The sequence below is a fragment of the Lipotes vexillifer genome, unplaced genomic scaffold (genome assembly GCF_000442215.2).
Source record: "Lipotes vexillifer unplaced genomic scaffold, Lipotes_vexillifer_v1.1 scaffold426, whole genome shotgun sequence".
Classification (NCBI taxonomy): Eukaryota; Metazoa; Chordata; class Mammalia; order Artiodactyla; family Lipotidae; genus Lipotes; species Lipotes vexillifer.
Window position 1 is genome coordinate 2520314 of NW_006779491.1, and position 5417 is coordinate 2525730.

Consider the following 5417-nt stretch of genomic DNA (forward strand, 5'->3'; position numbering starts at 1 on the left):
CCCCTGCATCGGCAGGCGGACCCTCAACCACTGCGCCACCAGGGAAGCCCCCAGCCACTCTCTCTTAACATGTCTTAAGTGAGGAATGTGGCCTCTTTGTATCAATGGAGTCTAGTAACACCTGAACCTCAAAGTGGGATTACTTTGCAGTGAACACTGGGGTACTGCCTAAGGGTACTCTCAAGAGCTAAAAACTCCTCACCTAATTTATCAACGAGTTTATGAGTGTTTAGTAAATATAATTAGGTGGTTTACTCTCTTTTCCCTAACTTTAGAGGTATCAAGTAATTTTAACTTATTTAATTACATGTAAATTCCTTATTTTAAAAATAATTTCAGGGAATTCCCTGGTGGTCCAGTGGTTAGGACTCGGTGCTCTCACTGCCGAGGGCCGGGGTTCAATCCCTGGCTGGGGAACTAAGATCCTACAAACTGAGTGTCAAAAAAAAAATTTTTGTTTTTTAATTTCAAATTTACAGGGAAGTTGAAAGGCTACTACATAGAACTATAGTATAACATTTACCAAGATTCACAAACAACTAATATTTTGCCAATTTGCTTCATCATTTTCTGTGGGTGTATAAAGAATATATGTAACTTGAACTATTTAATAGTAGGTTGCATATATCATGTTCCTTTGCCCCATAATACTTTGGTGTATAATTACTAAGAATATACTCCTACACATCTACAGAGTTAGCACATTCAAGAAATTTATCATGGATATAATACTTCATAGTCTATATTCCAAATTCATCAAGTTTCCCCACAATGTCTTTTATAGCAATTTTGTTCTGGATTTAGGCCAGGACCAAGTGTTTCATCTAGCTGTTAGTCACTTTAGCCTCCTTTAATCTGGAACAGTTCCTCAACCTTTCTTTGCCTTTCATGCCATGGACATTTTTGAAAAACACAGTCATTTCTATGTTTCTTCTTTTTAGCAGTGTATGCATTATTTATTTATTTAATTTTACTTTTGGCTGCGTTGGATCTTCGTTGCTGCAAGCGGCCTTTCTCTAGCTGCAGTGAGCGGGGGCTACTCTGTTGCAGAGTGTGGGCTCTAGGGCGCATGGGCTTCGGTAGCTGTGGCACGCGGGCTCAGTAGTTGTGGCTAGCGGGCTCTAGAGCGCAGGCTTAGTAATTGTGTTGCACGGGCTTAGTTGGTCCATGGCATGTGGGCTCTTCCCAGACCACGGATCGAACCCGTGTCCCCTGCAATGGCAGGTGGATTCTTAACCACTGCGCCACCAGGGAAGTCCTGCATGTATGTTTATATCTGTTAACAGTATGGATGCATGGATTCTTTTATTCAATGAGCTATAATCACTATCCTTATTTGTTTCAATGCTCAAATTGTGCCAGATTTGGCCTCCTTAAGATGGCTCCTGTGGCTCTTTGATGCGCTTATAAATGTTTTCAGTATTTATTTTCTGGCACAACAGAATGTTCCAAGCTCATCTGGTACCTTCCTCGCACCTGTCCAGGCTGGAATCAGCCATTTCTTCAAGGAGCTCTGGTTTCTTTTGGTGGAATACTTAGTAAACAAGATCTGGGAACTTGTGTAAATATCGGTCTGTCTATCCACCTGATTTTTTCCCATTAATTTTATACTGGGGCTTCCCTGGTGGTGCAGTGGTTAAGAATCTGCCTGCCAATGCAGGGGACATGGGTTCGAGCTCTGGTCCGGGAAGAGCCCACGTGCCGCGGAGCAACTAAGCCTGTGTGCCACAACTACTGAGCCCGCGTGCTACAGCTACTGAAGCCCGCATGCGTAGAGCCCGTGCTCTGCAACGAGAAGCCACCGCAATGAGAAGCCCACACACCGCAACGAAGAGTAGCCCCTGCTCACCCCAACTAGAGAAAACGCCCGTGCACAGCAACGATGACCCAACGCAGCCAAAAATAAAAAATAAATTAAAAAAAAATTTATACTGATGCTTCCCATTCCAATACCCAGTTTTTGCTCACTTCTCTCACTCCACATTTGCTTCTCCCTACTTCCTCAGTGAGAACGCTCCCAACCAGTCTGCATATTTACTCATGTGCTCAATCCTACCATACGCCCAAAATAATTTCCGAATTGCCATGCCCTTACCACTAGAGCAAACTGACTTAAGAATTCAAGGTTTGCAGCTATTTTTTTCTTTAGCAGAAGGTGCTTAAAAGTTACTTGAATTAGTTCTATTTTTTTACCCTTAAGGGTATTTTTTAAAATAAATTTATTTGTTTGTTTTTTATTTTTGGCTGCGTTGGCTCTTCGTTGCTGCAGGTGGGCTTTCTCTAGTTGCAGCGAGCAGGGGCTACTCTTCGTTGGCAGTGCGCATGCTTCTCATTGTCGTGGCTTCTCTTGTTGTGGCTCACGGGCTCTATAGTGCAGGCTCAGTAGTTGTGGCACACGGGTTGAGGTGCTCTGCAACATGTGGGATCTTCCTGGACCAGGGCGCGAACCCACGTCCCCTGCATTGGCAGGCGGATTCTTAACCACTGCGCCACCAGGGAAGCCCAAGGGTGTTATTTTTACTTATCTAAAATAGTGTCGGGTTCATTTATTTATGTCCGTATTCAGATTTTAGGTACTCTGTTTCTGTTGATTCAATTTTTTTAATATGTTGACCATTATTTGAAAAGTCAAAACTATATGAAAAGGCTCAAAGAAGTGTCTCCCTTTCCCCATTCAGGGCACTGTTGTTTCCCTCAACAAGAGGCATGTAATCCAACAACCAAGGAACCCTCATCTTCTCCTACCCCTCATGGGTGCCCAATTTTATTAGTTTTTGGTTTACCCTTCTTGTGTTTTTCTTTGGAAGAATTTGCAGATATATTTGTTTTCTTATTTCCCCTTCTTCCTTGCACACAGGAAGCATAGTTTATACTCTTTGCTTTCTTCACTTAACAGTATACGCTGGAGATCACTCCAGAGCAAATTACAGTGATATAATCTCTAAACTGCAGGTAATAAGACATTTCATTCATTTATCAATTTATTGAATGACTGTGTGCCAGCCACTGAGCCAGATAGGAAGGATAGAGAAATGAGTAAAATACAGTCCCTGACCTTAATGACCTTAGGCTCCAATGGAAAGGGGAGCCAAAAAAAAAAAAAAAAAAAGAAAATCACATTGTTCGAGGGAGTCAATAACAAGATGTTCAAAAGGACTGACAGCTGAGCTTGAAGAATGAGAAGTAGGTGAAGAAACAGCACATGTACAGGCAGAGTTGAATAAGAGCAAGGCATGTTGAGGAAATGGGAGTTTAACAGGCTGAGACAAAACAGAGTGTGGGAGCAGAATGTGGGTGGGGAGACAGGAGTGCCCATAACGAGGCCGGGGAGGTGGCATAATGCCAGGAAAGAACTAGACAGTTATTCAGACAACCAGGAGACATGGTCCTCAAAATACCTCTTGGATCCATCCACTTCATAGGTATTTGACTGCCTGCATTGTGCCAGGTATCACAGAAGGAGCAGCAAGAATAAGATCCCAGCCATTAGGGAGCTGATATCAGCGAACGAAAGGGAGCTCACAGAATACAGTGGAGAAAATTGCTGGCCAAACACAGAGGGAGAGAACCTAACACTCTAAAAAGCTAGGAGAGAGGTGGGGCGAAGGAATAGTTCCCAAAGAGTAAGGTAGACTTTTAGCTAAGTGTGTGCATGTTCAGGGGAGAGTTGGGAGCTGGAGGAGTTCCAATGCTAATGCCTGAGTGAAGAGAGAATGACATGTTGAAAGTTTCACCAGGATTAAGACCGCAGACCCACCACTCCACTCCACTCTCCACTTTGCAAAGAAACAGTAATCCTTTAACAATGGCAAACCTGTTCTCTTCATTTTCTGTAAAAGGCTCCCCACTGCTTTGAGGAGGATGTCCACGTCTCTTTTTAAAAAATAATTAATTAATTAATTTTTGGGGCTGTGTTGGGTCTTCGTTGCTATGTGCAGGCTTTCTCTAGTTGCTCTAGTTGTGGCAAGCAGGGCCTACTCTTCATTGCGGTGCACGGTCTTCTCATTGTGGTGGCTTCTCTTGTTGTGGAGCTCGAGCTCTACACACGTGGGCTTCAGTAGTTGTGGCATGTGGGCTCAGTAGTTGTGGCACACAGGCTTAGTTGCTCTGCGGCATGTGGGATCTTCCCAGACCAGGGCTCAAACCCGTGTCCCCTGCATTGGCAGGCGGATTCTTAACCACTGTGCCACCAGGGAAGTGCCTTTTATTTATTTTAAAAAATATTTATTTATTTGGCTGCACTAGGTATTTGTTGTGGACCACAGATCTTCGCTGTGGCATGCAGGATCTTCGTTGTGACATGCAGGATCTTCAGATGTGGCATGCAGGATCTTTAGTTGTGGCATGTGGGATCCAGTTCCCTGACCAGGGATCCAACTCGGGCCCCCTGCATTGCGAGAGCGGAGTCTTAGCCACTAGACCAGCCAGGGAAGTCCCTCCACATCTCTTTTAAACTCTGGTCCCTGGTTACTTACCTTTCCAGTTTCTGTGTTTGTTTTTTTTTAAATTCCTCCCTCTTATTTTATACTCGATATAATGAAGTTTTCTTGCCTTGTCATATCCTATTTCCCCTGCCTAGAAATCCATCACCCAAAGCTGGATTAGCTGTACTATCATAGTGCCCTGTGCTTCATCTAATTCTCTGAATCTACCATTAGTTTGAACTCCTTGAGAGCAAGAAGTGGTTTGATTAGTTACATCCGAGGCACCTAGCCTAATGTCCTAATGCCCAACTAATTTGAATGAATGAAGGCTGCCTTCATTGCGGAGTTGGGTGGAGGATTTTGAACTAGACCCTAGGAACTATGGCCTTCAGTCTCTTTGTTACTATAGTTTAAGGGTTCATCCTAGGGCATGGAGAAACCATTAGGTTGAAAATCATTAAAATAATTTAGAATTAGGCATAGATTTATCCCCAAAGATCAGCATACTCAAACTGATAACTTTAATGCCTATCAGTCTTTTATGTAAAGCAGATAAGGTCCCCGTGCAACGTACCACAAGCCTAGGATAAGTCCCTGGTCTAGTCGCGGGATTTCTTTTTGCACTCAAGACTCCGCCCATGGGCCCCCAAATGGCGGAAGAACTGTACCCTTCGTCGTGACTTCTCACACGACTGCGGAGGTATCCCGACGCTACGCCGGCGGCCTAGGCGGGGCGGCCGGCTCTTCCTTCCTCTCTGCTTCTTCGGCTCCACCCCCAGCGTCTCAGACGCTCATTGTGAAGCGACAGCGGTCGGCAGCCTTTTGGGCTCCTTGAGACCTAGAGACCATAAGTCCTTGGCGCGCGTGAGCGCCCGCGCTGCTCTTTCCCAACTCCAAAGGCGAGGGGCGCGAGATTCACCTTTTTTTATTCTCGCCTCTCCCGCCCGGAGCTAAACGCCCCGGTGCGCGCGGACAGCTCGCGCCGCCGCTCCC

General features: G+C 45.0%; 1 non-coding gene across 1 annotated transcript; it reads left to right on the top strand.

The window, feature by feature from the left end:
• The first annotated feature begins 344 nt into the window (after positions 1 to 344).
• TRNAE-CUC (transfer RNA glutamic acid (anticodon CUC)) lies at positions 345 to 417 on the top strand. The gene has a single exon. It is a non-coding gene; the product is annotated as a tRNA-Glu (tRNA).
• The last annotated feature ends 5000 nt before the right edge of the window (positions 418 to 5417 follow it).